This window comes from Gorilla gorilla, chromosome 5, assembly GCF_029281585.2.
Source record: "Gorilla gorilla gorilla isolate KB3781 chromosome 5, NHGRI_mGorGor1-v2.1_pri, whole genome shotgun sequence".
NCBI lineage: Eukaryota > Metazoa > Chordata > Mammalia > Primates > Hominidae > Gorilla > Gorilla gorilla.
The window spans coordinates 81,831,301-81,837,996 of record NC_073229.2 but is presented as its reverse complement, the minus strand read 5'-3'; the positions used below and the strand labels follow the sequence as shown (position 1 = coordinate 81,837,996).

The 6,696-nt window shown below is 36.0% G+C and overlaps 1 pseudogene; it reads right to left on the bottom strand.

Annotated features, from left to right (window-relative positions):
• Positions 1-2,043: 2,043 nt before the first annotated feature.
• The window catches only part of LOC129534463 (DNA primase large subunit-like), a 278,547-nt pseudogene continuing 273,894 nt past the window's right edge, over positions 2,044-6,696 (bottom strand).

Below are 6,696 nucleotides of genomic sequence, written 5' to 3'. Positions count from 1 at the left end.
TCTTCTTTTGTCTTTGATACTATCATACAGCCTCTCTTCCTTGAAGAGATAATAAAAGATTAACAGTTAAAAGATCTGGAAGACTCATATTCTTTTTCACTGGCTACGGTTTTGAAAAGAGGCTGTTGGCTTTTGATTTTTTCTTTTGGGTTCTTTACATCACCCAATTCAAACAGGTCTGCTCTCAAAGAAAACAAATCAAAATTGTCAAGACCTGTGAAGCATGAAAAATAAATTGCTTTTTCCAACTCCAAAAAGCACCAGAAAAGCATTAATTTTGATCTTCTTTTATAAACCTCTATCCCCTAACTTCTAATCTATAGATTTCACAGAATGTTTATATATTCTTCTGTATAATACATGACAGGAGATCAAACCTTATTATGAATAAATTGAATTGAACCTGTAATACAACTAATATTTAAACTAGTGTTATTTTGGAGTTCAACTAGACACATATAAAACATTCAAGTAAGATGACACAAATTCCTGGGGCTGCCAGTATAAAATAAACAGTCCAGTAAGCTGCATCTACCATGCCATTAATGACTCTGTCCTTTTAGCTGGTGGGAGCACAGGCTTCATAAAAGAAGGAGAACATGAAGCAGTAGAAAAAGACAGCCTTGCAAAATGCTACCAGATACAAAACATTCTACCAGAAAATTTCTCATTGAACTACAGTGGCAAGAGTGCTCCCTTTTAACACAATGAAGACCTACATTTCTATGCTCGGCTTTCTAAAGCTAACTTAATTCTGTGGTTAAAACAGCTCCAGGTAGCACTTGTTCTTCTCATTTTTTTTTTAAAGGACTTGTGGTTTTGCAGTCCATGGATAAAGTGGTAGGCAATCATCAGATTCCTGTTGAGAACAACAAATGATGAAGTGAGTAGCAGATGGTTTCAGAAGGCAGAGATTTATAGGGGTAATTTGTAGTGGAATAATACTATTTTCTGAACTAGGTAATAATAATTCACCAAGACAAGTAAAAGTTTAGATAGTATCTCCTTTAATTATATGTTGCTAAATATTCCAAGAAATCTTTGACTCAGAAGCCTAAAATGAAAACTCAATTAGTTGACATTTTTAGTTTCTGATGATCTGATCCTGTTTAATCCTTTTCATCGTGATGCAGTTTATCACGATTAAAAATATGGTCCTGCTAACAGTCTAGTTTTCTGAATACAATGTGCTCTTTTCAATTTAGTTAGTATCTGATTCAAAAGGATAAAATTATCCCTCTTTACCAGGAAAAGAAGACAGAAATAGACTAATACTTTTCACATATTCCAAGGTAATAGATGAGGAAGAACTATGTTTCAAACAGCGTTTCCTGAGCACCCCAAATCCTATTGGTGAGTGAGTAGAGCCCCGGGAGGAAATCACTATTTAGACGAGGGTATCCACAATGGCACTGCTCCACTAGGCATACATGCCAGGGATCATCAACTTCACCCTACTCCCTTGACAAACGCAGGCAGAGAGAACAGGGCATTGATCTCGTATGTCTGTAATCATCCACAACATTTATTAAATTCCATTGCTGGCACTGAAACGAGGGGGTTACTATAAGTATCACTATTCATTGCTGAAGTTAATTAATTTACCAAATCTATTTGGTAATTCACAGCAACTACAGAAGTAAAAACGTATGGAAGTTAGAGGGTAAAATAAACACTTTATTTTATATGTACAATCTTCTTGCTTGGTAATTGTCTATTCTTCATGAACCTGTCCCCAGAGTAATGGCAGCAGATAAGACGTGCCATTATTTTACATAATAAAATATCCCTATTATTCCTTAATAAATATAACTGGCTATACTTTATTTTAATTCGCAAGTCACAGTTCACTCAGGAGAGTCTGGTGCCTGATGTAGAATAACCACAAATAGGTCAACTCTTAAAAAAAGTTAAAGAAAAGTTTAAAATCTTCATTAGTGATCAGCAGTGTGTTGGATACTCCAAATTACCACTTTAAAACTGAAGTAATATCCAATCTGTTACGACATAAGACTCTCACAATTATACGCAGACACTGTCATGTACACTTTGATATTTATTAACAAAAATGGTCCAGAAAAGGATTGAGTCAAAATTACAAAGTGATTAAGAGTTAAAACAAAAGTTGTTCTTTATTGTAGTTTCTGGGGGACTTTAACCAGTCCCCAAAGGTGTTTTTATCTCCTAAAATAGGACTTAAATGACATCACTCAAGTGACAGATTTTAATAGAAACTCTTCCTCTTTCCTTCTGTCAAAGCAAAATATAGTGAAAGTCTCATTACCTCAAACCTGCTTTCCTAATAAGTGTGCATGCCTGTAGATGGATTGGGATGCAGTGAAGAGAGAAGTTAAACAAAAAGGTTAAAAAAAGAAAGGCCAGGCACAGTGGCTCACAACTGTAATCCCAGCACTCTGGGAGGTTGAGGTGTGAGGATCGCTTGAGCCCAGCAGTCTGAGATCTGCCTTGGCAACATAGGGAGACCCCCACCTCTACAAAAAAAAAAATGAAATAAATTAGCTGGATATTGGGTGCACACCTGTGGTCCCAACTACTTGGGAGGCTGAGGTAGGAGGATCACTTGAGCTGGGAAGGTCGAGGCTGCAATCAGCTGTAATTGTGTCACTGCACTAAGCCTTGGTGACAGAGTGCAACCCTTTTTCAACAACAAAGGCAAAATCTTAAAAGCAGGAAACAGGCTATTGAGGAAAAAGGGTTACAAAACTGCCTAAGAATCTTCACTAAAGTAATCCTCTAGTCCTTCCCTATCCATTTCCAGAGAGGAATTTAAAGAGGCCAGAGCAGATGATGCATCCTTGGTTTTCTGGACACTTGGTTTGGGTTGAGGAGTTTCTGGTTGGATAGGTTCCTTCTTTATGTCTTTACCACCATTTAGAGTACGTTGGCTCTCACAAAAGAACTGATTAGGATGATTCAAAGAAAAGCCACAATCATCCACCTGTAAAGGAAAGAAATTTATATTGCATTAATACATGGCAAAGCTATAAATATATGAGTTTCAAAAGCTGTTTTAGTATTTGTTTAAAACTTAATACCTGAAACATGGATTCTAGCTGTTTGCATTCTAACACTTAATCAGCTACTTACACCATTTCATTCAAAGAGAGCTTCAACCACTACCCAAACCTAAATGGCTCCCACATTTATATTTCTACTCTGAGCCTCTGTGTTTGGCTCCAGTTCCCTGTCTAGTTTCAGTCCCATATCCAACACCTACTCAACATCTAAGATGGCTCAAAGGCAGCTCAAACCCAACAGGAAACGTATCCTTTCACCTCTCCCCATCCTTTGCTCTCAGTGACTGGTATCACCATACATCCTTGGGGCATACTAGACACCTTTCTCTCACCTCCCCAGCCCCCAACTCCCACCTGCCACCTTCCATCTACACCAAGCCCTCAATTCTGTCAATACCCAAAACATTACCAATTCTGGTTGACAATTACATCAAAACAAAAAATTAGAAAACTGTAAAAATATGTTTGGAATACAAACCTGTGTGTGTGTGTGTGTGTGTGTGTGTGTGTGTGTGTATGTGTGTGAATGACATTGTATGTTAGTGAGGCACAGGTTAGGGATCTGTGTGATTCATTATTGTATCCCCAGTTCCAAGCAAAAGGCCTACCACATTGTAGGCCAATAAATATTTGTGGGTTTTTAAGTGATCGTAAAATCATTTTTGATCATTTTGATACTGGTCCCTGATACCACTTGTGTTTTAGAGCTGACTTGTAAGTCTGGCATGTGCACTCATTTAGTATGATATAAACTGAAAAACAACCTAAGTCAATGTAATTGTTCATTCTAATCTTCTAATCTTGGCCTTTCCTTGGTCTTTTTACAGAAAATCTCTTCTTGTAAATTTCACTGTGACTGAATACAAACATGCCTGGTTCATAACTTATGTTATTTTTTCTCAAATACTATCATTAAACTTTAATTTTGAGTATCATTTCAAATTATGCACTCTAGTAATCTCTCCTTATATTCAGTTTCACTTTCCACAGGCTCATATCCCTGCCTTCTCACCTTCTGCAGTTGGAGTTGACAACAAAAATATCATTTTGCTTGAGTGAGTGACTGTTGGTTTCTTTGGTGGTATTTTCATTTATCAAGTTTTTGGAACTGAGAAGTGATTCCATTTCTTTTGTTCATCTGTCTTGTATTAACTAATCCTTTTATGTCTCACCCTTCGTACTGAAGTGACTTGCACACTGTAGGTATCTAATAAATATTTGGTGAAGTGAACCCAGAAATAGTGTATACCAGTGATAATTTTGCATATTTAATTAAAGCCTTACTATATAAAAGACTGTGTTATAAACTATTCGCCATTCAGCATACAGGAATACATTTGACTAACTCAAATTTCCAACCCAGTAAGTCAAAGACTTAAAAACCTCTACCAAGAATGGAGAACTGATGAGGGTCACAGATAAAGGCCTATTACACTCCACAGTAGAGAGAAATTCCGGCTAAGGAGATCAAGGAAGGCTTTGTAAGAGGAGTGCTATTTGAGTTGCGTCTGGAAAGATGGAGAGAGTGAAAAGCTGGGATGATGAGGGGAAAGGCAATATTTGCAGCAGGACCACATGAGCAAGGTAAAGAGGGAATGTCCTAGGAAAGCAAATATTAAATAGTTCACATAGCCTACTATGAAAGGCACATACAAGGAAACAATAAGGAATGAGGTTGGAAAGACAGGCAGGGGCCAGCCTGAGAGAGCCTTGAAAATCAGGGTAAGTGGTCATGACCTAATTATCTAGGCAACAGAGTCACCAAAAACCCTTAAAAAGAGACGTGGTGTGATTAAAGCTATGTATAATCTTATAGTAGATTAAAATGAATTGGCCAGGGAAAAAGGTGTTGCTGCTGTGGTCTAGAATGAACCCTACTGGTGGAAGGACCAACAGACAGAAACATGAGTCTTTTCTGGTAATGCTTATTTAAGCACCCTAGGAATCTCTGATTCTCTTTTGCTAGTTGTTAATACACGTTAGGGTAATTTTATAGTAATTCCAGTGTGTAACAGATGGATAGTATACAGACTGATTTTAAGAGTTATAGATCATTAAGAACAAATTTTTATCTTTGCTTTATTTTTTTAACTTAGCTGCTTGATTTCAAAATGTTTCTGAAATGTTTTATATTTATAATTTTTATTAACAATGGAATCATTTATGAGCTTTTTTATTATGAACTTTTTTATTACATTCAATTTTCACCCAACTCATTAAAAACTGGGAAATCCAATATAATTTTGCATTTTGCAATGTGTTTCACAAAAAGTATGTTTATTGTCTAATACATTTTAATCAGAAGGCTTTATAGTTTGTGAAATAGTTTGTAAACAGAAAATTAGAGATTAGAAAGACCTTGGGGAATCCATTAAATTCAGTCTCCTCCATGTACAGAGGCCTAAGGAGAATAGACAGTTTATTCAAGGTCATAGAATTAGTAACTGGTTTTGTCTGAATTAAAATTCAGGCCTTCTGACTAGATCATTAGTTGCTCTGAAATCTGTTTTAAGAGATTGTATGCAAAATCATACTGATAATGATATCTCCATTATAAATTTTATTTCTAGAGATAAACTTGGCTACAAAGATTATAAAAACATAGTTGTGTTATTTCATGCAAAAATAACCTAGTATCTTATGCTATAATAATATCTTGGCATTTTCTATACCTCGCTTCAAGTTGTCAGTTATCAATACATTTATTAGACTTCAATGTGCACAAAATAGGGTAATCTTTTTAAAGTCTGAGTTTCTCCATCTATGAAATGGAGATAACAGTGTTAGGTCATAGGGTTGCTACGGGAAAAGTAAATAAAAATGAATGTAAAAAAAAGAGTTGTTCTATGAAATCTAAATAAAATGTTTTTAAAGAGTCAAGAAAAGCAAGTCACTTAAAAAAAAGGTGGAAGTCACAGAAGGAGAGGGAGAAAGATCCTATTGCTTTGCATATATCAAGTTCCTTTTCTACTTTAAGGAATCCAAACTGGAAATTGCTGATGCTGTATTATGGGTATAGTTTATAAAAGAAAGATAAAATCAAATTCCAAACACTAAACGATACTCAAAAGACCCTGCCCTAACTAATAAATGGCATTTAAATATCTTAACTTTAAGATATAATATTTAAGGTATGTGCATATCGTTAATAAATCCTCATTTTAATTAATATTTTTTAAATTATACTTAAAGTTCTGGAGTCCATGTGCAGAACATGCAGGTTACATAGGTATACACATGCCATGGTAGTTTGCTGCGCCCACCAACCTGTTATTTACATTAGGGACTTCTACTAATGCCATCTCTCCCCTAGCACCCCACCCCCCCAAAACAGGCCCTGGTGTGTGATATTTCTCTCCCTGTGTCCATGTGTTCTCATTGTTCAACTCCCACTTATGAGTGAGAACATGCAGTGTTTGGTTTCTGTTCTTGTGTTAGTTTGCTGAGAATGATGGTTTCCAGCTTCTTCCATGTCCCTGCAAAGGACATAAACTCATCCTTTTTAATGGCTGCATAGTATTCCATGATGTATATGTGCCACATATTATTTACCCAGTCTATCATTGGTGGGCATTTGGGTTGGTTCCAAGTCTTTGCTATTGTGAACAATGCCATAATAAACATACGTGTGCATGTGTCTTTAGAGTAGCATGATTTA